Genomic DNA, 27,228 nt, shown 5'->3' with positions numbered 1-27,228 from the left:
ACCACATGACCCAGAACTCTGACACAGCTGACACTCATCAGAGATCTGTTGGACTGAGAATGAATCAAGAGCATCAAAACTCACTGAGGGAATATTTAGTGTCACACTGCCAACCCAAGGCAAGCTCCATGTGGCAGGCACATTTTCCAAGGTGAAAGAGTGGTTGAGATATCATGTCAAATCTTTAACTTAAGACTGGCTGGGCTACTCAACTGCATCTATTACCACCTAAATGAAGATGCACAAGTGGGAATTAATTACAATATGTCTTGCCCTGCTCCTGAATAATTAAATATTTTATTGTGATGTTACAATCTGAATTTATTATCCTTTGCTGGGGAACAAAATTAAACATAATGAGGGCTGTTAGTCTCCTCACAGTTCTGCTTGTATCCTGTATCTTATATCATTTTTACCACTTTGATTAATGAGTTTAATTTACTCTGACTGTAGTATGTGGCACTCAGTGGGGTGGGGGGAGGTGAGACTATTAAAATCCTTTTAATTATACTAATAATGCCAAATCTGCATGTGTTAACAAGGGTGCACCATTAATTAGCTTTTGGAGGTGGTTTCTGGGAAGGTAGCAGAGTAGCTTTAAAATCGCCTCGGTGATACCAGGAGATCTATTAAGCTGACAAACAGAGTGTGACATTACATATTCCCTCACGATGAAGAGCCTTTGGTATCTCAAGGTGTAGAAAATCGCACATGATAGATGGACATATCCTTAACTTGCTGTGTGGGATGACTTCTGCTTACCCCTCCAGGTCCACTGTTCCCCCTCCTCCCTCTGCTCTCTGTCCCAGGGCTGCCCTGCATGCAACAGATCAGTGGGACTTGCAGACACTCTGCCTGTTGGTTGGATGTGGCTAATGGAAGCTCAGCAGGAGATGGGGGTATTTATTCCTTGGCTTTCCCTGGACCTACACCCACTTTAGCTCAAGACAACTCTCCTTACTCATCTTTCTCCTTCTGGTTCTGCTAACATCTTTCTATTTTGGTCCCCTTTCAATCTAGAAGAGGTAATAGCATTCCCTCCACTCCTGGTCCAGGTCCTTACACCCCTCTATGACTCTCCCAGACCCTATCCCCATCTTTGTAAATAGTGCCTTTGAAAATGGACCCTCCCTGAAATAGCCTGCTTTGAGTGTACTGTTTCCTGTTGGAACTCTAATTGCTGCCCTCTTGTTAATTCCAGTGTTTAATATATTATAATTCTGTAAAAGTTTCATTAAAATTGACTGCATCATTCAAACAGGTTTCCATATTCTGTTTTTAAGATGAGATAGGATTATATTGAAAGGATTATGCTTTTTCATATGGCCTTCCCAGGTGGCTCAGTGGTAAAGAATCCCCCTGCCAATGTAGGAGATACAAGTTTGATCCCTGGGTTGGGAAGATCACCTGGAGGATTAAATGGTAACCTCATTTCTCTGTCAATATTTGTTTTGAGAAAAACCTAGAGTATTTTGGATGGCGGGTAGGTGGGAAACAATCTTTAACAGCTGAAACAAGTGCTTCTAAAAATAAACCATTTTTTAAAAATTATATATTTCCAACATATATGAAATAAATATAATGTGGTCAACAAATTTTCTCCTGGGTCACTATTTTAAAACCGCACATCAGTTACTCTCTAAGAGATGAATCCACAGGCTTCAATGTTTATGTGAAGAAGTAAATATTAGAAATCTATATTCATACAAAAATCCATGTACAGTATACACCTGCACTTATTTAAAAAAATTTTCTTCTAGAATTCCAATTATTTGAGGAGAAATAGGTGATGAAGCTTCTTAGCACCAAATTCTAAAACTTAGTCACAAATTTCTTTTTGTGTTTGCTAGAGAGAAGTTGACACAGGAATCTCTGCAAGGAGAGTCCTTAGGCCCTGGTCTCCTTTGCCTGACCTTCCACTCTCATGCTCACAACTTTCTTCTCCTCCAGGTAAGAGGTTTCAGTGAGTTCCTTGTGTCTCAGCTGAAGGAGTGGCGAAGCCTGCTAGTCCACCCAGCACTCTTTCTCCCCTTAACACTTGCTAACCGATTTTACTGGGATTGGAAATGAATCTGGCCCCATAATGAGTTTTGGCCACTGAGATGTAAGCAGAAGTTATTGACTAGGGTTTATGGAAAATATACTTTAAATGTATGTACCCTTGTCTTTCTACTTCCCACCTGGAAATTAATGGCTGGAACTCCAAGAACCATTTTTGAAATGTTACCCTGCAAATAGATGCCATATATAAAGTAGAAGGGGCAGGAGGAAAGGAAACACGCTAGGACACGAATGGAGTCATGGATCTGCAGCAGCAGCCCTGGGTAACTCACCGCTCACTATGTCAACAGCTCTCCTGTGGAACCCACTGTTACTGTACCTTAATGAAACACCTAAATAACACCCAGAGGAAACCACCCTGGGTACCATTTGTGCCATCCTCAAGAGGAGACTGGCTTCTTTTATGATTAAGACAAACTTCTGAAATATAGGTTTAGACAAGCTTTCGCTCCTGAAGTGGGGCTAGAGTATAGACATAACCTTATTTTTGTACTAACCAGAATAGAAAATTTATCGATTCTCAGGATCCCCCTGTAAATTTCTGTGTTTAGATCTTTCTCCAGGTTCTTGATATACTTTTTCACTCTAAGGTTTATTTCATATGATTTGTAATTTTTTTCAATAGTCTTGCTAAAGATGACATACTATGTTGGGTTCTTTATAGACTAGTATGTATGATTCTACTTCTTTTTGAAGTAGAAACTCACAACCTACCCTGCTATACTGTGAATCCATGAGAGCATGGACCATGTGTATTTTTTTCCCCAAGTACCAGGTATCGCCACCTTAATAGACAAATGTTGAGACAGTGAATGAATAAAAGAAGAGGTCAATGAAAAAAAGAAAAGAAAAGAGGTCAGAATAGAGAGGCTTTTTAAAGGTTGAAGCAATGAGGGAAACTATAAAAGAGAATTTAATTTTGTCCAAGTGGGGGCTAGTAGGGAAGGAGCTACTAACTAAATCCCGTGTGTTGTGCAGTGAAGAAGTTAGGAGTTTGGGGACCAGGAGACAATGTCTATGAACTCTATTTTGTCTTGTTCCAGAAGCCAAACTGGAAAAGAAGCCAAGTGTTTAATAGTTTAAGTACTCTGGGGTGACAAAGACCTCAAGTGGGAGGAATGACCTCAAGAATCCCAAACAATCTCTAAATTCCAGTCAAGGGTATTTAAGCTCATCACAACCAGAACAACAAAGCCATTTTTGGTCACTCTTTAGTTAACAAATAACTCTGATCAGTAGGTAGGAAGAGTGGGGAAACGTGCACCGCGTAACTCATTTCACAACTGTGTCCATGACCTTAGCCCCTCTGGCCCCTCTGCTAAGATGTGCTAATTCCCATTAATACGGTGCTCCCAAACCTAGCACCCAGGCACCCCTGGAGAGCGTCTCCTGGGTTTGACAGTTGTGCCTTTAAGCATTCTTGCCCTTCTGGTTCCTTGTTCCGCTGGCTCACTTATAACAAGTATTATGTAATCATTTGACCCTGAGCCAAGGACACAGGCCTGCGGAGGCCCCAGTTGATGTGGGAGCAAAGCTTTTAGCTTGTGAGGCTGAGGGTGCTGGGCTAAGCAGTATCCTAGGGCTTACAGATGTTACTCTTGGGCAGTTATTCTGTTACATTCTTTTCCTAAGAGGTGGACAAGTCTTTGCAGATAAAGCAGTTACTTGTACACCCCAGTTTCACATGGGCTTGTTTATAACATACCACCAAAATGTGTTTCCCATGGAATCCTGAGATTCACAGGGGGCTTACGTGGTGATGGATGTGTTCCTCTTGTCTAGCGCTCTGAGCCACTCTGTGATTTGTATGAATTTGCTTTGCTCTCCGGTAATAAAATCAAATCTACAACTGGTCAGATTTTCTTTTCTTACAGGAGGAACGCTTATATTTATTATTCTGTGCCTGGTGCCAGGTAATGAGTAGACTGGCTCTAGCAGGTTGGCAGGAAGACAGACGGTGCAGTGTAAAGGACACTGAAATAAAAGCAAGGATACCTGCATTCTGGCATTTCCTCTACCATCACCAGGTTCCTGATGCTGAGATAATGCTCAAACAACTTCTCTTTGGAGAAAATCTCCCTGGCTTCACCGCATCCTCCCGTATCTCCAGGGTTTTCACCCTTCTCCTCTCTGCTCCTGTATTTCCCTGAGTTTTACCTGATGAAGCTTTGCTTCAGATAATAAAGCAAACAAAACAATAAAGGTCTGACCTTGAAACAATTTTAAAGTGCCTACACACTGGAAGGTGGAATGAGGATATAAACATTCCCCGCCCAAAAGGAGTATTTCTCATCAGCTCCCGGTTAGAATATCACGTCTTCCATCAATACCACCCTATTTGGATAACTCTCTTTTTGTTGTTTAAGCCCAGTTGTTTCTGCATTCCCCTATTCCTTGCCTTCCCTGGTTTGTGAAGGTCAGTCGTGACTAAGTTGCCATCTTAATACTGGGGGAAAGATGTTGAGTATGATTCTGGCTATTGTCCATCCTCATTCTTTACTGGCCTCCACGGAGACGCCCCCTGTTCTGCTGGTCCCTGGCGATCCTAGACAGGTGTCTGCTGAGGTGCACCTGGCCCTGCCTGTTCTCTGGAGCTGGAGTCCACGACACCCTTCTGCAGCCCTCACGTGATGTTACTAGACTCAGAGCAGTAGATCAGAAGTGCATGTGACACCTATGACCATGGCAATGAATTTGGATACTCTTTCTTTCTAATATAAATATGTTCTTCCTATTCAAAAGATGGCTTCTTATATGTTTGGCCTCTTCAACGTCCATCAACAACTCTTACCAACAGATTTTGCTTATCTGCATAGCAACAAACTCAATTTGCTTATACCTGTGAATCATGAATATGCTTATGAACAAGTATGTTTTGTTCATTTAAAATCTGACCCTTTATATCCACTAAGCCCTATATATGGAAGGAACAAGATTGGTAACTGTTCTTTAATAAAATGTTTAAATACTTAAACATGTTAATATTTTATTAGTAAACTTTAGAGTATATTCTACTCTAGGTGCAGATAATTATATCTATTATTGTTGCTTTTAAATAGACTAACTAGGACTTCAAAAGAAAACCTCAAGATACTTTAAGTCCTGTTTTTCAACTTGTTTTACAAAGAAAAATAGATTTCATTCGCATAATCTAGTAGTCATATTTAATTATACATATCTACATTTCAAAGAACATATTTGCCTTGAGCCAGGGAAAACAGAATCTCAACACAGTTCATATTGAATGTGTGCATCCTAGAACACCACATAGAAGCTGACATATGCATTGGAATTATTCATACCACTTGTATACTTTAGGGGATGAACACCTTGAAGATAAACTCAGAATTTTATGAATAGTAAGTCAAATCTTGATTTTCTTTTTGCAATAACTGAAAGCAGAGGGGTAAATAATTCAAAACAGCAAATAATCTAAAAATAACTTAAACTTAATTATGAAATATGTTACACATCTAACCCATTCCAGATGCAGCTAATGATGTTTTACCCAAATTCATAGTGAAACTGATTTAGATACTTATTAGTGTGGGGCAAGCTATGGAATCAGGTAAGAATGTCTGGAATAAGATACAAAGACAAAGTAGATTCAAAATTCAGATACAATTCCATTGCTTTTTAACTTCCCAGCAAGCCTATTATTTTAAAGAATCATACTTTTCACATCATTCTCAGAGGACAGGTCTGTTTTGTTTGTCTCAGATGTAAGCAACTCACATGTTAAAAGTCACAAAATGCAGTCAAACACTTGCATTTATTTTATCAGTCCATATTCACAATTGGGCTTTCCCAAGTGGCTCAGTGGTAAAGAACCACCTGCCAATTCAGGAGACACAGGTTCAGTCCCTGGGTTGGGAAGATATCCTGGAGGAGGGCATGGCAACCTACTCATACTTCTTGCTTGGAGAATCCCATGGACAGACAGAGAAGCCTGGCAGGTTGCAGTCCACAGGGTCACAGAGTCGGACACGATGGAAGCGAAATAGCACACAGGCATGAATGCATGGATACACAATTAGCCCACCAGTATACTCAACCAAATTTGACAATTTGGACTTGACCGAAATGACCTATAGTTTCCCAACTTTGTGTTACATGACTTTCTTTGCCAGACACACTTCCTCTGCTCTTGTCACAGAATTCAAATCAGGAGGGTATGACAGAAATGGTTTTTGAGGTTTGAAGTCTGACAGAAACTACAAAACAAAAACAAAAACAAACCCAGCAATAGCAACCAATAATAATTGAGCATGCCTTTCTCACTCCTCGGACATCATGGAGGCTGCTCTTGGTTGGGGGTGTCCCTCACCTAAGGCAGGATGATGGTGGCCACAAAGAAAATGAAAAAGTCACTGGAGTCAATCAACCCTAGGCTCCAACTGCTTATGAAAAGTGGAAAGTATGTGCTGGGGTACAAGCAGACTGAGAATGAGCAGACAAGGCAAAGCGAAACTGGTTATACTCGCCGACAACTGCCCAGCCTTGAGGAAATCTGATATAGAGTATTACGCCATGTTGGCCAAAACTGGTGTCCATCACTACAGTAGCAATAATGTTGAATTGGGCACAGCATGTGGAAAATACTACAGAGTATGCACACTGGCTATCACTGATCCAGGTGATTCTGATATCATTAGAAGCATGCCAGAACAGACTGGTGAAAAGTAAATCTTGTGTAATTTTCCTTAATAAAACTGACTGGAGATGGTTTTTCAAAAAAAATAATAATAATTGAGCCCTTCCTCTATGACAATAATCACAGCAAGAGTCCGACATGTGTCCTCCCGTGACACTTTGAATTGTGTTAAGGTTTGGAAACTGTCAGAAATATTTAAGGCCCTGCAGAGCAAAGACAAACTGAGCTTGTCTCAAAACACCAAAAAGTACACGACACTCTTATACTCTGGGAAATCAAAGACTCAGAGCAAGGCAGAAAGAGAAATAATGATGTTAACAAAAAGAGCTAAAGTAAATAAATAAGGTGCAATTTATAAGCTATCACTGTCTTCCACATTTGCCTTGTTTTGTGATATCATGCCAGTACTAAAGCGAGTTTTACAAACCTTACAGTCAACATAAGCATTGAAATTAAGAGTAACACACTTCAGATGGATTAAGCTCAGTTTTGAGGCACAACAATTGACAATAAAGTCTTTGTTTCTTTATACTGGACATTGAAAAACACAACAAAAGGATCTGTAACTGATAAGCAAAGACAGAACACAGTCGATAAATTTTGCTAGAGACCACTGCCACTTGTTCTACCTTTATTGTCATAGTGTTTTGCTTATTCTTTCACCATGAATGTCTTTCTACTTTGTAGGTATACTGTGCATGTCTGTCTTAATCTCTCTACTAAACTCTAACCAATTTAAACTAAGAGATGGATTTATTTCTCCCTGAGAAAAAATAATGCCAAAGAAGTTAGCCCAGTGCCCTCCACACGACAGAATCTCAGTAACTACCTCTTGAACTGCACTTTGCCTGAAGATCAGAGCGACATGAAACATGTAACAGTCGTTTAAGAAACGGGGTAGCCTAATGGTCTACAGCAAACTGCCTGGGTTCAAACCCTGGCTCTGACACTTAAAGCTGTTTAATCTTGTATAAATATCCCTTTGCCTCATTTTCTTCATAAGGAGAATTGTAAAAATGCTACTGAGTATTAAAAATGTCAATATATATATAATACTTCAAACATGCCTGGCATACATGTAATTATTACTATTATATCATTCTTAATTTAGTTGTCCATGAAAATTATATTGGATTGAGGTTCCAAAGGAAGAGGAGACAATAAAAATGTTTCATGCATCATGAAGGCTATTGTTTGCAAGAGATTACAAATTATATCTTTCTCTTTCTTCTGTTTAAGGTAAAATATGGGCAACCCACTATGGAAATGTCATCTCCTACTCTCTACACAGAGAGTTCCTAATTCATCCCCCTCTAAAATACTCATTACTTAAGCACATTAAACAGACAGAACTTGTGGAAAAAGGACAAAGTATGTTTTGCTTCTCAAGATGACTGTTTTTGTTGGGTGTTTCTTCTGATTTCAACTTCAGTTTGGGCTCCAAGAGCCAGGAAAGTTTTGTGGTTGGTGTCTGATAAATGACAGAAAATAAATACAGTGGATAATCTATCTCACCAGGCAGCAGAGAACCAAGACAATTTAATAAGGCCTCAGCCTGGCTGATTAACAGTCTATAAATCACTATTTTGCTTCTTTTGCTGATGAGTAATAAGATGCTAGCATCACTTTGAGAAGCCAAAGAATAGCAGGTGTTCCACAAACAGGTCAATGTGACTTTCTTCATCAAGACTTTTCTTCCCTCGTCTATCCTTGTCTCTCCTAAGCTCCCATTTTACTACACTTCTTAACATCTTTGAGGATCACCGAGGTGTCCAAAGGACCAAGTTCATCCTTCTTCTCTAACTCCTCCTTGACTAAAGGCCTTGCTCAGCTTAAACAGTTAATTTACTGTAAATATTCCTTAGTGGAGCTCTTAACATACTGCACTAAATCTTTAGCAGATCAAGCAGACCAAAAAAATAAGGATACAGAAAAAAGGAGAAACAATAAATAATTTTGGTTTTATAGCTATGCATTAAAATTTAGTCCCTAGAGAGACTGCACATTTTTATAAGGCCACAAAGAAGGACATCTCAACAAAATCCTCAAGTAAATTGTTCATGTTTTTCAGATTAGCAGAGAGGAAAGTAGGTAACAGAGGCCAGCGTGATTAAATTTTGAAAGGGCCTGCCTATGTCAGTGTAGAGCAAAGTCCCCCAAAACAGTGCTTGGGAAGTGAGAATGAATATACGATATAATCAATAGTTTATGGAGGAGGACAATGGCAAGATGGCAACATCATTTGATTATCTTCCCTATGAGTCTTGGGGACAAAGATTAATGTTTCAGTTGCAAAGTTCCTGTTATTTTCTCTAGCATCTATTCATCTTAGTTTTAATAAACATTGTATCAATATATTACTTTAAAAACTGGTAGAAGGTGCCACTTTAGGCAAGTTTACTCTAGTGGAACTCTTGGTCCATCAGCCCTTCCACTTCCAGCCATGAATCTGGGTCACTTCTAAAAATTCTGAGAGAAGAGGAACAAGGCAAAACACATCTAAGAGCTGGGTTGGCAGACTCATGGAAATGAAATATTGCTGAGCAGAGCTATTTGGTAATTACAGGCCATTCAAATACTTCCTCTCAGCCCTGGAAAAGTGACAATGATTAAGTTGGGGTTTGCCCTCAATGTGGTAGAAAAGAAAAGAGAATGCAAAAACAAAAACAAAAAAACAAGGAAATACAATCTAATCCAGAAACGGTTATAGAAATAGTACAGTACCAGGAAGGGAATGCCAGTTAGTGGGGAATAAGAGGTAGGGAAAGGGGTTATGAGGGATACAGAAAAGAGGCAACGTTTTAGCTGGTCCAGGGAGAGAAGGGTAATAAGACGGTCCTGATTGAGGGCGTTAAGTCATGCAAACAAGAAAGAACACAGTCCATGGACAGTCTGGGGAACTCTAAGGACCTCCAAAGTGAGTAACTCAGCAATCAGTGATAGTATGGCATATTTTTTATTAAAAGAATATATATATATATATATATATATACACATATATAATGTTTGTCCTAATGCTTCTATAATACTCAGAGGAAACAACCTAAACCCTTTCTCTTAACACATCTCAGCAAAAGCAATCTGCTTCTAAGATTGTTTTTTTTCCAAACTCAATGGCAGAAACATCACATATATACCAAAACTCTTCAAGTTTATTTAGGAGAGGGAGCCTTTGTTTTCCTCTCCTGTTTATCATAACATTCCTAGTTGTGTCCTTTTATCTCATGAAAGGAAACGTCTTGTGCTGACAAAAGTAATACATGTGCTGTGCTGTGGTTGGTTGCTTGGCCCTGCCCGACTCTCTGCGACCACATGGACTGCAGCCCACCAGCCTCCTCTGTCCATGGGATTCTCCAGGCAAGAATTCTAGAGTGGGTTGCTATGTCCTCCTCCAGAGGATCGTCCCAACCCAGGGATCAGTTCCAGGTCTCCCACATTGCAGGCAGATTCTTTACCATCTGAGCCACTAGGGAAGTGCAAAATAATTCGTAGTTTCTAGGAAAATATAGCATAAAATAAAAAAAATAAAATCTAGAGTCAGTCATGTCTTTATCACCCAAAGATAATCACTCTTAATATCATGGTATATATCATCAAATGTTATTTTCTGTATAAACTTAATGTATTTATTTTTAAAACTTAAAAATCATAAACATTAAACATACATATGTAAGAACCTTCTATGTCCTATCATCACTGCACTGTCTTTCACAATATTATTAATTTTGCATAGGGTTTTACAGTACAGGGCTTCCCTTGTGGCTCACCTGGTAAAAAATCTGCCTGCAATGCAGGAGACCTGGGTTCAACTGCTGGTTTGAGAAGATCCCCTAGAGCAGGGAAAGGCTACCCACTCCAGTATTCTGTTTTCAGTATTCCATTAACCTGTTCATGACCATCTCAGAATGCTTCCACCTTTCACTGCCTTTGACCACTTTTTGACAAATGAGAACTTCTGTGGCCTTCCTCTTCTTGGATGTAAAACCTCTCAGGGTCTACGAATGTAAGGCAGTCTGGGCCTCCTCTGTAGGGGACCTAAGAAATTAGTCTACTTAACTGAGCCTGCAGAACGTGAATGTGGAGCGTGGCAGCTTTCGCTGCATGACAAGCAGTGTCTGTGAGCAAAGAGGCTGTAACTGGCATATGTGATCTACCAACTAAAGTGTCTTAAGGTGGGGAAAACCCCTCCCTATCAACCGATTCTTTCTTTCTTTTCATACAAAAAAATATAGGCTTTCTGGCTGGGCATGGTGCTCCTTTGATCTGATTTTTATTACATGGCAGCTGCTGGCTTTTCTGAACTATAAATGCCTGTGACTCTTTCCCCAGCAGTAAGATAACCATTGTCCTCTGGGAAACTTTAAAAAGAAATTCAGATTATATGAAGAGCAGTGTGAAGCAATACTTGGCTATAAGAATCCTCTTACTAGCTAAAGCATTTCAGAAAATGCTAAGCTGAGTTAAAACAACCTGAGCAGAGTTAAATAAATAATGATAGCTATGAGAGAGACAGGCTAGAGGCATGTCATCTCAGCTCACTCAGAAAAGAGAGGAAATGTTGCTCATAGGAAAAAGACTCCTATATTAAGAAAATTTAAATTAAAGAAGAGAAAAATGTATGAAGTTGGAAGAGTATGCTTGGAAAAGAGGATATGTAATTTTAAACAATGTTACACAATGGGGTCTGATGAATGGGAGCAGATGCAATTGTGTGAGCAGCTCTGGGTTAGACCAGGGATCCGCAAACTTCCTCCTAAGAGCTAGATAGTAAGTATTTTAGGTTTGACAGGTCAATCTCTCTCCCTAGACTACTCATCGTTATAAGAAAAAAATAGCTGTCTCCATGTTCCAATAAAGCTCTATTTATAAAATTTGATGGCAAGGTGGAGACTGCCCATGGGCCATAATTTTTAGACCTTTGGTTTAAATGATCAAAATGGTTGCAGCTCTCAACCTTCCTTTCCTTTCTCTATGAAATGGAAATCATATTTTCTCAGTTTTGGTTGTTCTAAGAGTTAATTGGGGCTTCCCAGGTGGTGCAGTGGTAAAGAATCCACCTGCCAGTGCAGGAGATACAAGAGATGTGGGTTCAATCCCTGGGTTAGGAAGATCCCCTGGAGAAGGAAATGGCAACCTATTGCAGTGTTCTTGCCTGGAAAATTCCAAGGATAGAGGAGCCTGGTGGGCTGCAGTCTAGGAGCTCACAAAAAGCTGGATACAATTGAGCGCATGCACACACATACACACACACATGGATTAATTAACAATCATGAGAGATCCCAATCTAGCACCTGGCCCCAAATTTACACTCAAATGTTAACCAGCAGCCTCCCCACCCCCACACAGACCTTTTCCAAGTTAGTGATCATTATTCACAAGGGAGCATTGTCTCAGATAATTACACATACAAATTAAAGACAGAAAAGCAAGGAGAACAGAGTGACATGATAAATAGAAGGCAGTTATTGATTTTGGTTGTGGTTTTTCTATACATACAACTCCAGACAAATCACTGAAAAGCACTGTCTTGCAAATTGAAGAAATAGAGCAAAGTGCAACTGCAAAAACAAGTTGAATCTAGTTGATATATAATTTCCATAAAAATAAGTCTGTTTCCTCCTTGTCTTTTTGAGCTTTTCTTTTATATATATATATAATTAGAGAATAATTACAACAGTGTGATGATTTTTGCCATACATCAACATGAACTGGCATTAGGTGTACGTATGTTCCCTCCCTCTTGAACTTCCCTGCCACTGCCTTTCCTATCTTACCCCTCTAGGTTGTCACAGAGCACTAGCTTTGGGTTTCTTGTGTCCTACATCACACTCCCACTGGCTAGCTGTCTATTTTACATATGGTAATATATACATTTCAATGCAATTCTCTCATATTATCCCACCCTCTCTTTCCCTGACTGTGTCCAAAATGTCTCTGCCTCCTTTGCTGCCCTGTAGGTAGGATCATCAGTACCATCTTTCTAGACTCCATATATATGTGTTAATATATGATATTTGTCTTTCTCTTTCTGACTTACTTCACTCTGTACACAAACCTTTAAAAATACGCTCAAGAAATGGAATTTCTTGGTATGGAGGAAAAGTGTAAAATATTTTATTTAAGATTATTAATTTTAGTCAGAATAACACCTTTTATTTCAATCGGAAGTGGAGTCACAATAGTTTTACTTTAGGATGTTCTCGACTGCCTCTCTAGAGAGCACCACTAAAGAGTTTTTGAAATGCTTTTAAATGAGATCATTTTATTTTACACAAGGTTCCTTGTAAAAATTATTGTCTTTCTGTACATCTAATTAAAATAAAGATGTAATAAAGAATTTACCATTTTAATTAAGGCATATTTTTTAAAGCAATTACTGTGTCATTAATAATTCTTTAACCGACTTTCTTGCACAAAATGAATAACATTTTTACACCATGAAGAATCAATACACATTACTCACTTACATTAACAAAGCTACACAACCCAAATGAGTCTTCATTAAATTATTTCTCCTGTAAACTAGAGGAGTTTGGAGAATCAAGAGCTATTAATAACCTAGTGGAACTTCATTTAAAAGGGAGAAATTTTATCCAGGACTAGATACTTGTATCAGAACATTTAATTGCAGAGCTAAGTAATATCACATGGAAACAGATTAATAAATTCCATAAGAAGAACTGAGGAAAGACAGCTACCATCAAGGTTTTACAGTATAAATGATTCACTACTCTATTTGAAACATTACCATCTTACATTTTTGTCATGAATTTGTGATTAAGGTTTTCCCACCACCACTCTTTTCCCTGTCCTGCTCCCTTCCCCCACACACATGTCTGGGTTGCCTTTCAGACAAATGGGCGTCCAGGGGACATGGAGACCAGTGACTTTACAATGCAATCATTAGGGCAATCTTAAGGAGTGTGTTTTCAGAGGTTAGTATTTTCTATAATTTCTTCTAATATTATTATTGTAGGAAAATCTAGAAAAGACAAAACTAAAAATACTCAAAAAAATTTTTTGGTATTTCTTTTTGTATTGTTTAGTTTTTTTAGTAAAAAGAAGAAGGCTATGCTGTAAAAAAAAATCATTAAGAGGGAAAAAATATATGGCACTTTTAATTTTATCCACTTTACCCCCAGTTGATAATGTAGAGGCTGATGTGGACCCCTCTACGTAAAATCAAAAGGCCCAAGGTTACACAATATCCAGTCCCACTGGGGAAAAACTGTGTAAGGGACTGAATGAGCAAATGCGTAAGTGCAATAGTGACTTTGGGTCCTTGTTCTGTCTGAGTTGTTTTCTGAGCCCATCAAGGTAACAGATGTTAGAAAGGACATTAACCCAAGTTCTTGTTGGGTCATTTGGTAAAGCTCTCAGTCAGCATGGTCAGTTTTGATGAACGGTAAGTAATGATGATGAAATTAAGACCAGTAGTAAAGCCAACAAATCATCAAGCCAGACTGTGAACTTATGGATAAGTGAGCTGGTCCTGGGGCCTTGTGACCAACTTGCTCCAGCAGTATTATAAGAATTTAGATAGTATTTGTGAATTGTGCACCAGATTTTCAAGAAAAATTATTAGTTGGCAGATTTGTGCTAAATTATCTCAGTTCTCACAACTAGGCCAGAAAGAAGCCTACTGGGGTGGAGGGGAGTGGACAGGTCCACAGCCACCTGGCCTTTAAAAGATTTACTGAAAATATAAATTATCCATAATTTTTCTCAGAACTATTTGGTTTTCTTTTTTAATATTTAAAATTTTTATCCATCAGAAATAAGTAGTATTAAGTTCTTGATATAGCAGAGTACATGTATAATTTATAATAAAATTAACTTCAGTGACCCTCAAGGAAATGTTTTTCAGTACCCCTCCTACCATGGCTACTACAATCAATTCTTTTGTTCTCAGAAGGACATGAATTTATATTTCACAGAAGAAACACAAATAATTGACACACTTATGGAAATATTTAGATATTTATTATCAATGCCAAAAAATTCCTTTGTTCATTAGTTAAAATAAAAAAACAACAGCAATGCTGACTTGGGTATGTTGAGACAGGTACTCTTATCCTGAATAGTGGGAATGTGAATTATTTTCTGTAAAGCAATCTGGCAATATATTGCCAAAGCTTAGAAAAGTTAATAGTCTCTGATCTAGTAATTTCATTTTAGAAAATCTACCCTATGAAAGTAGTGGCTTGGTATTAATATTTTGACAAAGAAGTTTGTGGATATTCATCTCAGAGTTATTCTTGGTAGTAAAATATTACCAAAAATATCTCTCAACAAAAATTTGATTAAACTATCACATATTTACCCCTGGGATGTTACACGGCTACTCTGATGGTGTTTTTGGAGCATTTTTAATAACATGGGACAACTGTTTTAATATGATGATGAATAAAAAATAGCATATATACTTTCATCTTCAGTAGGCACAGAAAAACGACTTGAAGGAAATATACTATATTATCAATTATTTCTTGAGAGGTAAAATTATGGTTAATATTTATTTTCTGCTTTATATTTTTCTGCATTCATTTTTACCACAATGACAATGGATTTTTATTTTAATTATATGTATGCTGGTGTGCAGGTGTGTCTGACTCTTTACAACCCCATGGACTGTAGCCTTCCAGTCTCCTCTGTTCAAGGAATTTTCTTGGCAAGAATATTGGAGCAGGTTCCCATTTCCTACTCCAGAGGGTCTTTCCAACCCAGGGACCAAACTCTTGTCTTTTAAGTCTCCTGAATTGTCAGGCAGATTCTTTACACTGTACCACCTGGGAAGCCCCATTTTAATTATAAGGAAGAACTACAATATAAAATATTCTGGGTCTCAAACTGAACAAAAAAAAGCAAGGTTACTTACCAAAAAATCAGCTTAACCACAACTTTTCCTCTCTTGGTCTGTTACATGTAACATTATTACTGTTTTGCTGCCAAATCCAGCATTATTTCTCTCATTAATAACTTGATGAATATGAAATGAGTTTATAAACTAATTATGTAAAACTCATTACTGCCTAACAGACATAAAAATAACATTAACTCAGAAAAGCATCTATTTTGCACTGACAACCCTGATGATCATATGGCCTAGAAAAATGAAGCTCCCATCATTTAAATTTGCCAAATCTCACCAGAAACTTAGTCACTTCATCATTAGGCAATATGGTCTCTTGGTTGGTTAAGATCATTAAACTTATTGAGAAAAGATTGGTTTTACCTAAAGGGGTCTAGAAGTTCAAGAACACAAATATATTTATATTCTGATCATTCAGAATTGGACTGATGACCTCAGTAAAGAATGACAAACTCTGGAAAGCATAATAATCTATTTATATGGCTGAGTACAGAATAAAATAATGGTTTATTCTGGTTAGTTCTAGATTTTAATTTGCTATGAAGTCTTAGCAAATTTATTTGAAGTGACCCTAAAGCATGCCAGAGACTTACTGTAAAAAAGTATTCCTTCTAGCAATATTTATACTGATGAAAATAGGAGAACGTTTATTTAATAATTGACCTTTTAAAATATACATTATGTTTTTATATAATGAAAACTTACGCAATCATTAAAAAAAGATGTTGAGTGAGTGAAATGCAAAAATGGAAGCAACATACACTAAGTAAAGATTGAAATCTTTATGCATATAATATATATACATGTATGCATAATTTTCCCATTCTTTTTTCTATCTATATAAATCCACATATATAGACAGATAAAGCAAAATTTTGCCCCAAATATCATCTCTAGATAATAGTATCATAGTTTTCTTTTCTTCCTTTTTATTTTCTCTTGTTTCCAATTTACTTGTGACAAAAAAAATGACCCCAAAAACTTTGCAGTCTTCTCATCCATGAACCCATTAAATAAATTATATTAATAATAAAAACAGAACTTTACTATGAATCAAACCATTGTAAATGAGGCTAATTCTCAGTAATCTTGAAGTATTTATTTATACAACTGGTGACAAAAAGCTATTTTAAAACTCTTGGTAGTTTTTCTGCTAGTGTTAGAATATTGCTCTTCCATATAGAGGAAGGGGAGCATCAGCCCTTCAAAGAGACTTTTGATTAAGAAAAGTGAAACCTTAATGGAGTGGCCAGGACCTAAACTGAGATCAGGAGGAATTAAAGTACTCTGCATGACCCTGCAAAAGTGTATGCTCCTTCTGTGTCTTTTTGTCCCTCTGAGATTCTGTTTTCCTGAGAGGTAAGCACAGAATGCACAGAAAGGGGTAGTGAGGGTGGAAAGTTTCTCTTTGCTAGTGGGATGGACAAGGCCATAGTGTGGTTATCTCAGAGGCTTCAGGATACTGAGGTTCCAAATATGTAGAACACAATCCGTGGGAGAGATGATCAGAAAATTTCCTATAAAGTCTTGGCTTTCCACTTTCCACAACTTGTAATCTATGCTGAAATGTAAGACATGTAATAAGTAACTCCTTGTCAAGGACTATTAATGAGCTAAGTTTGCAGAGGCCTGATGTTATAGAAATAACCTGAAGGATTAAAAATCACTTATATTTAGAGGGCAAGGCAGAAAAATGTGCCTCTTTTATTCTTCATCATCTGATATTATCTCCTAAATAAGGTATTATAGAAACATGTTTAGCCACAAGTAATAGAAAACCCAATTAAGAGTGGCTTAGGCAGGACAGACACATTGTATTCCATGGAACGATAGGGCAGCTACTGATACTGGTCTCCGTATTCAATGAGGTGACAAGAAACTCTGTCTCTTCCTCTCTTTCCATTCTGTCATCCACAGCATGCTAGGGTTTTGGCCTTGAATTTGCTGCCTCATAATTATATTACAAGGTGGCTGCCGGATCCTGACATTATACTTGCATTCAAAGACAGAATAAAAGGGAAAGATACAAGAGCAAAAATTTCCCCAGAACTTCCATCCTTACCACCAGCAACTTTCTATCAGATCTGTCACACAGACACCCTTGGCTGAAAGAATGGCTGAGAAACTATTTCATTTTTTCCAACCCTTCAGGCAGGTGTGTCAAGGCCAGTAGGCTTCAAAGTGACTCTTTATAGCCAAGCAAAGTCTCTCTCACTTCTTGCGGCTTTCACATTTACACAACAATTTTTCTGACATTTCTGCTTGCTCCTTTGGTTGCTCCCCACAACTGTTATAGAACATCTCTATTTTTCCATTTTGTCTGAGAAGTCCAGGTATAACAACACATAAACTTCAGTTAACTTGGAATCTTTAAACACAATGACAAATTTACTGATGATTTTGTAAATCAGAAAGTGCGAAAGGGCAGACAAAGCCCCTGGACAAGATAACATCAAAAGCTTTCTTTCTGCCATGGCAATGGGAGGATTAGAGGATGGAGCACTGCCTAATTGCAACATCGGGCCAATATTATGTTTTATCGGTATCTCTTGTTCTATTTACCTAAGAGGACATCTGCTAGAGAAATGATTCCTGGTTTTGGAAACAACAAATACTCAAGGGTTAGTCTATAACCAGTGTTTTTAACTTCTTTTTCCTTATTGTCCTCCTGAGAACCTTTTTACATATCTATTTTTTCTTAATTGCCTCCCCCATTAATTAATAGGCAAATGTACTGATTATCTGTTTATGTACTCTGTATATCTGTATGTTATACACAAAGAAAGTAAGATTTTTTTTAGCCCCCTCCAACAATGAACCAATTTTTGCTCCCCTGAGGATAATACTGTTCCCACAGAGAATGCATGTTTATATCATAAAGAATTCTACTTAGGAGAGGTGAAAGGAGAGAATTAACAGAATCATCTGAACTGACTCTTGGAGGATGGAAAGAACTTGGTTCAAGTTTATGGTCCAACAGATGGGACAGTTGGATTATAAAGAAGGCTGAGTGCCAAAAAAATTGATGCTTTTGATTTCTGGTGTTAGAGAAGACTCTCAAGAGTTTCCCAAGAGACTCTCAAGTCTCTTGGACAGCAAGGAGATCGAACCAGTCAATCCTAAAGAAAATAAACCCTGAATATACATGGGAAGGACTGAAGCTGAAGTTCCAGTACTTTGGTCACCTGATGGGAAGAGTCAACTCATTGGAAAAGACCCTGATGCTGGGAAAGACAGAAGGCAAAAGGAGAAGGGGGCGGCAGAGGATGAGATGGTTGGATGGAATCATTGACTCATTGGACACATACATGAGTTTGAGAAAACTTCAGAAGATAGTGAAGGACAAAGACACCTGGAGTGCTGCAATCCATGGGGCCACCAAGAGTCAGGAGAGACTCAGCAACTGAACAGCAACAATCCTCAAAGATATGAAAACTCTCAGGTTGTATCCTCGGGAATCTCAACGTCAGGCTTCAGAGTATAAACTGTGACATTTGATGAATTCACTAAAGGAAAGGGAAATCATCAAGTAGTGGTGATTCCGGTTTGACTGGTCACCTTCATTTTTTTACTTCTCAAAACACTCGCTTCCAAGTTAGAATAAAAGTCTACCTTAATGATCCTTTCTAGTGCAGATGAGTATCACTCTTAGTCCCTACTGGACAAAAAGAATTTAACCTGTATGGATAAACAATGACTGGGTACCTACTGAAGCAGCACTTGAAGATCTAAGAGTGCTATAAAAAATGTCTGAGTCAGGAGAAGTCTATATTAATTATCAAATGGTAACCTCTCCCCTGAGCTTCTTACCTCAAAGAAAACACCTAGAAGCTTAGGCGTGAATAAAAGTTGCTTTGTATTGTACTTTTCCTTCTGGTCATAATTAATTTTGTTGACACAAATACACAAGAGGTTAAAAAAGAGGAAGGGCACCATACTGGTGAGAAGACCAATATATTTTTGACTAATATACCAGAGAAATACACCCAAGCCACTTGGCCATGTGAAAGCAAATTTTCTAAACCTCCAAGGTCAGGAAGACCTCTGTTAAAAACAAACTAAAAGGCTATTGCATGAATGCAAATACACCCGGATCACATTATACATTTAATTTAACCAAGCTTTCAGACAAAATTATGTAATAAAAATGAACGTGAAACTCATAAAGACCATTTTCATTTGCTTTCTCTGGTATTATTTTATCCCCCTTAGAATAACTCCCACTTTGAGAAACACACACACTCACAGAACAGGATAACTTCATGAGGTGTGCTTTAAAACTAAAAGTGAAATCTGTCTTGGGAGGGGTCAATTAACACATTACAGATAGATACATTTTTTTTCTGTCTTTGGGGTGATAGATCAATAAATTTAAAAAGAGGAAACCTAGGCCGGTTTTCTTTTTCTCGTCCATTAAATATATATATGACTCTGGCTGTTTCAAATAAATTTAGAATTACCCTATTGTAATGATTGATCCTTTTTTCTCTTCTGAGGGAAACAAATCTGTGTAATGACTGTGCCATTCAAAACTCTGAAGCACCCAGCTCCTTCTTCCCAACAAAAAGAGGAAACCATTAAATAAGATGCAGTATCTTTTTACCAGAATGCAACACTTGCAAATAGAGGTACAAGTTAAAATTTCTTAAGTCAAAAGGAGGATTTTCCTAAGTTCACTTTGATAGCTTGGAGTGGATCCCAGGTGAAAGATATTAGCAGAAAAAGTGGTGAAATCCTAATTAAGCCTGTAGTTTAGCTAATATAAATGTAGCAAAGTTAACTTTAGATGGGTCAGATGTTACCATTTTAGAGGAAACTGAATTAAAGCTATGTAGGAACCAGTGTATTATCCTCATGACTTTTCTGTAAATCTTTTGAAAAATTATGCCCAAATAAAAAGTTTATCTAAAAAAGACTTTCCTCCAGTTTCCCAAACCAAGAGATTCTCCTTGATATTCCCTAGAGAGCACTATCTTTTCTGGTCACCTGAATACATCAGGAATTATTTTGCTCTTTTATCTTTTAGTACACAGCATCATTTAATACATGCTTACTGCATTCAAGTCTACAAAACGGAACAGAAAAGTTGCTCTAGACTTAGAGGTGGGAATTCTGGATTTGGATTCCTCATGAGCTGTGAGATCCTGTGCATTTCTTGTAACCCCATAGTGGCTCTTCCCCTCCACTTGAAATCTTCTCACGGCAGGAACCCACCTGTGCTTGTATCTGGACCTTTAGTAACCCACCCAGAGGAAAAAGGGTCAAGAGGGAGTTCTAGAGTCAAACTTAGTTTACACTTCCAGCTCATACACTAACCAGGTGTGTGATTTTGGGGCGAAATGTTTAACATTTCTGAGTTTCCATTTCCTCACTTGTGAAATGAACTGTTGAGATAATCGAATACGGTGATAACTGCAGAGCAAAGGTTAGCCTGCCTCTTCCACAACACAGAGCAATTCACAAGGATGTTGTTATTCTCAACTTTGAAATACTCTTCTCGTATGTATCATGTGTGAAATTGCCTTAAGTGTATTTCAAATATTACTTATTTTATCATCCTGACGATTTTATGGGTTAAGCACTACTATTATGGTTATTATGAGTTATCATCATCCTATTCTACAGATGAGGAAACAGAGGTGCAGAGACATTAACCTGCTTGCCAAGCTCATGAACACACGAAGTGGAAGGACTGAGACTTGTACCCACATGGCTGGCTCCAGGGTGTCGAGTTCTCAAACACTAAGCTATCACAGAACAGTCTGAATGGAGACCCTTGGGATCAGATACTGTCTGCCTTCACTGGGGCATCCTGAGTCTGCCCAGGAGGTGCTCGAACACACGGGGACAGGCTGGGGGAAGCACAGCAGCTCCTCGAGAGACAGGAGCTGAGTTGAACAGCCGCCCATCTGTCTCTCAGCATCCTGACATTCACCAAGGCCCTCCCACATCTTGGTCCACTGTGTTTCAAATGTTTGATTCTCATTCAAGTCTCAAAACCATCCTGCATTCCCACCAACAGTGTAAGAGGGTTCCCTTTTCTCCACACCCTCTCCAGCATTTATTGCTTGTAGACTTTTGGATAGCAGCCATCCTGACTGGCGTGTAATGGTACCTCATTGTGGTTTTGATTTGCATTTCTCTAATAATGAGTGATGTTGAGCATCTTTTCATGTGTTTGTTAGCCATCTGTATGTCTTCTTTGGAGAAATGTCTGTTTAGTTCTTTGGCCCATTTTTTGATTGGGTCATTTATTTTTCTGGAATTGAGCTTCAGGAGTTGCTTGTATATTTTTGAGATTAATCCTTTGTCTGAAGGGAACCCTCTTACACTGTTGGTGGGAATGCAAACTAGTACAGCCGCTTTGGAAAACAGTGTGGAGATTTCTTAAAAAACTGGACATAGAACTGCCATATGACCCAGCAATCCCACTTCTGGGCATACACACTGAGGAAACCAGATCTGAAAGAGACACGTGCACCCCAATGTTCATCGCAGCACTGTTTATAATAGCCAGGACATGGAAGCAACCTAGATGCCCATCAGCAGATGAATGGATAAGGAAGCTGTGGTACATATACACCATGGAATATTACTCAGCCATTAAAAAGAATTCATTTGAACCAGTCCTAATGAGATGGATGAAGCTGGAGCCCCTTATACAGAGTGAAGTAAGCCAGAAAGATAAAGAACATTACAGCATACTGACACATGTATATGGAATTTAGAAAGGTGATAACGATAACCCTATATGCAGAACAGAAAAAGAGACACAGAAATACAGAACAGACTTTTGAACTTTGTGGGAGAATGTGAGGGTGGGATATTTGAAAAGAACAGCATGTATACTATCTATGGTGAAACAGATCACCAGCCCAGGTGGGATGCACGAGACAAGTGCTCCGGCCTGGTGCACTGGGAAGACCCAGAGGAATCGGGTGGAGAGGGAGGTGGGAGGGGGGATCGGGATTGGGAATACATGTAAATCCATGGCTGATTCATATCAATGTATGACAAAACCCACTGGAAAAAAAAAAAAAAACCATCCTGTAAGTTGAACCAAAACACTTTCTTTTTCTGCCTGGAGAAATCAGAAGACACAGAGAGAGTGCTTCACTTCTCAACGTTACACAGCTAATCAGAAGGGCAGCCAGGATCAGAACCCCGGGACTCCCGCTTTCAAAAATCAGGATTTTTCCAGTATGTTTGCAGGTTCCCAAATGAGATCATTGTTGGGTCTGCATTTTTTCACAGAGTGGCTCCTTCCTTCACTTGTTAGACACCACTGTTAGATAATCTCACAGTGACCTTCCCTGACCTCCCCACATAAACTATACCCCACTCACTTGTCATGCTGTTACTCTGCTTTATTCCTCATGTGTTAGTATTTGACATCATATTGCACTGGTTTTTTTACCTTCTGTCTTCCAACTGAACTGGTAGGTTCTAAGAGGCAAGGGTCACAGTGTACCCTAGGGCCTAGAATCATACCTGATGCAGAGAACAGACTCAGAAAAAAATATTGCTGAATAAATGAATAGACATGTAGGAGATTCCAGTGATAGTTCGTTATTAACCTTATTTTGACTAGTAATATCTCCTTTTATCAGTTAGGTAACTCAGTTAAGACAAAGGTTTATTTCCTAAGATAAATCTGATAGGAAATTGAGTGAACAATGTTGGTTTCAATCAGATCAAAGCACAATTCCAAGCAACACCATTAATAACCAGGAGACTACACACTTGGGACAAGGATGTCCTCCCAGCACAAAACAGCCAGCATCACTGAGTCACCAAACATAGCCCTGGTTTTCACAGTTTCTAAATCCTCCTAAGCTCACAAACAGCCCTCTGCTGCTCATCATAAATGTGTAAATGTTCTTAATTCACCTTCCCTTTTTCCACCAGGAAACAACTGGCCTTGGTTTATTTTTTATCACTTTATTTATATGTTCACTGAAAGACCGAAGCATTGATTTTCCTGAGATAATGACAATAGGATCGATAAACCACAACGAGAAGTATCAAAGTGCAGCTTCCTCACCCCTATAGCCTGAGGCAGCTGGTGCTGCAGGCGAACAGCCTTTGCGGATACCCACCCAGCCCCGGCTATTCTGAAGGTGGTAGGAGGCACCTTTGCTTATAAACTTGGAGTAAGCTCAGGCACTTTGATGACCCAGATAACATGCCGAACACAGCCCAACTGAGAACTCTGTGGGGAGTCTGGAAGCCTAAAATAGTAAAGTCAGATTTGAGAGCTATCTCTAAATGAAGTCCACGCTAGGCACAGATATATGTGGGAGAGGCAGCAAGGGGCAGGGGGCACGCAAAGGGTTAGCTCCTTTGCTGGAAACCTGTTCTGAGTGATGGGGGTAAAGTGGAACAAGCCATTTCCCAGGTGGGTCTTACCTTTCACCTGCTTTCAGAAGCTTCCAGTTCTATTGTAGCGAAAGGGAGCCAGACAGCTCACTGATGAATGGCAGCGCTCCTTGGGCCTTGCAGATGGGTTATTTGAACAACAGGAATGTGGTCTCATTTCCTGCTGTCTCCAGAGTCCAGTGCCACCCAGGTGAGCAAGCTTCCACCCTGCAAACACACAGGCCACACAGTTCCTCTCACTTCAAACAACTATGGCATGTGTCCTAGGTTACTACAATATGACGTGCTCAGTCTGACTCTGGAAAAATCAAGCAGGGACTCTCCTAAAAACGCACACCTGGGAGCAATGGGTAGCCCTGCCCACCTGAGCTCCTAATCTCTCCACTCACCTGAGGTCCCAGCTCTAGACCTTCAGGTGATGGCCCGGGAGCTCTTGGAAACGAGATTTCCCCGTCTCACTTCATACCTACTGGTGAAGAAACGGGGCCTGGAGGGCATTAGTTAGGGTAGGAGAATCCATACCTTTATATGCTCTCAATGGATTTTAGAAGGCCGCTCAGCTACTGCACATCTGATAACCACTTTTTTTCAAAATTCCAATGGTTCCCAAACATGGCTGCCCATTATCTGAGTTATCTGAGAAGTTTTTAAATGGTATTGATGCCTGTCTCTTGCTCTAGATCACGGTTTCTGTATGTGGGAGCCACCCTGGACTCCCCCTGGTGATATCCAAGCACTTTCCCCTCTCAAGGAAAAACGTCTCCAGACATTGCCAAGTGTCCCCTGAGGGACAAAACACATGCCTCCCTCCCCTCGTGGCAGTGACGAGGCATCTTCTGTTTTCCAGCTCATCTTCACGTGCAGTATTTTGTGACTTCATTTTCCTTACATCCATACATGCCCTTTTACTCCCTGGTCACTCTGGTTGATACGCGTATCTTCAATATACACAGCACATGTGTTTTAGGAGAATCCTGAGTCCAAACCCTGAGCTCTAGGCCAGCTGGCCTGTGTATCTTATGTTACATGTTCATGGCCAAGACTTGCATTTGCATTGACTTAAAAAAACACTTCACAAAAGGGGATGGACAACTGATAATACATTACAAATGAGGTGAGATATTTTGAAAAAAATCAAATTAAAAGGACCGAATGTGGCAAAATGAACTCACTCATTTAGCATCTCTGAGTGTCTACAATGTGCCAGGGAGGGACACAAAGATGGATGCCATGGTGCAGTTTATCCCCTGGAAAGGGAGAGACAAGCAACGTGCACAATTACACACCGAGTGAGATAATTTCACACAGCCCTGAGTGCCGTGAAGGAAGCAAGAGGGTGACATGGGTGGAGAATCTTGAACAGCAGGAGGCTACTGTAGGATGTCAGAGAAGGACACAGTGGCCCTGACATTTGAGCATATCACTGGGGCTGCCACACTCTGCTGGTGACGTGAAAATTGGTGTAGTCTTATAGGAAGGTAATTTGTCAATATATGTCAGGGGTCATAATACTGTTGATTTCATCCAATCACTTAACAAATATGACATCTCTGAAGATATGCCCTGTCAATATCACCACGGGGACAGTATGCCAAGGAAATCTCCAAAACACAGAAAATAACCCAATAATTCAAAAACTTCGTAATATTTTATAAAACTAGAAGCTACTTATTTGTCAACTAAAGGGGATGGTAGGATGAATTCTGATAGGTTTACTAAAACGTGGAGAATGCTTATGACATAATGTAAAAAAAGCTATATAATATGTAGAATAGTTAACATTAACAGTTAATAGTTAACATTTAATAGTTAACATTAAAATAACAAGTTATTTTGTTAATGGTTTAACAAAATAAACCAAGGTTAAATGTGTCTATACACGTTAATTGCATATAAAACTAGATAGGTTAAGAAAGATAAAAAGAAAATTCAACAAAATAACAACAATGATTGTGTAGGAGGTGGCATTTGTTAGGGACTTTTTTACTGATTTTCCAAGTTTTTTGGTACATTTTTCAAACAAATTTCTAAAATACTACTTCCAACTTTTGATCCTGACTTTTCCTCCAATTTTTAACCTATATGACCCAAATCTGATTTCTCTTTTGAGGGTCACCTCAAATGCTACATACAAGTGGCCTTATGTGACTATCTTGACCCCAGACATAATACACTGTTTTCTGTCCACTGCTCCAAAAAACCATTTTGCCTTCCTGTTATGGGTGAAATTTTGTTCCCTCCAAATTCCTACGTTGAAGCCCCTAACCCCTAGTACCAGAATGTGACAGTGTTTGGAGACAGAGCCTTTGGAGAGGGCATTAAGTTAAAACAATATTGTGAGGGCCAGCCCAAAGCCCGTCTGACTGCTGTCCTAGCAAGAGAAGGAAATTTGGACACACAAACAGACACTAGGGATGTGAGCACAGAGGAAAGACCACACGAGGGCACTGAGAAGGCGGCCCTCTGTAAGCCCAAGAGAGAGGCCTCAGGGAAAACCAAACCTGCCGACGCCTTAGTCTTGGCCTTCAGCCCCCAGAGTTGTAAGAGAATAACTTTCTGTTGGCTTTAAACATCCAGTCTGTGCAATTTTGCCGCAGAAGCTCTAGCTGACTACTGCTATTTTAGTGTAGTTCTAACAGAATTACCAGTGGCAGTGTGCTTATCTTTCTCTTCCACTTGCTAATTTGCTGATTCAGCATTGGACTCCTTTCTAGGTAACTTTAGTGTCTTTTACAGTTCCTGGCCCATCCATGGCAGTCATTCAATAAATGCTGGCCAAAATGAATTATCTGAACTTTTTTTCCTTAACTAATTTGGGGACATAATGTCTACAGAATTTTAATAAGCAGTCTGAAAGAACATGAACTTTCAGTTATAAGGTGATTAAGTTCTGGGGATCTAATATATAACATGGTGATTATTGTTAATAATACTTTATTATAAACTTCAAAGTGTCTAAGAGAGTAGATCTTAAATGTTCTCACCACAACAAACAAAACAGCAATTATGTAAATTATGTAATGGAGGTGTTGGTTCACATTACAGCAGTGATCATTCTACAATATAGAAGTGTATCAAATAAACATGCTGCATACCTTAAACTAACACAGTGTTACATGTTGCCTGTACTTCAGTAAAGCTGCTGGAGAAGCAATTTAAATAAGCAAAGCAAAAAAACAAACAGAAAAAAAACCTAAGTAAGAAACAACTCAGCTCAAAAGAAAAATTGATATTTGTAATAACAATAACAAATAACCCACTG

General features: G+C 38.9%; 1 pseudogene; it reads left to right on the top strand.

The window, feature by feature from the left end:
* The first annotated feature begins 6,401 nt into the window (after positions 1–6,401).
* On the top strand, positions 6,402–6,747 carry LOC133046254 (large ribosomal subunit protein eL30-like; annotated as a pseudogene).
* The last annotated feature ends 20,481 nt before the right edge of the window (positions 6,748–27,228 follow it).

This window comes from Dama dama, chromosome 24, assembly GCF_033118175.1.
Source record: "Dama dama isolate Ldn47 chromosome 24, ASM3311817v1, whole genome shotgun sequence".
Lineage (NCBI taxonomy): Eukaryota > Metazoa > Chordata > Mammalia > Artiodactyla > Cervidae > Dama > Dama dama.
This window is presented reverse-complemented; position numbering and strand designations above follow the sequence as displayed.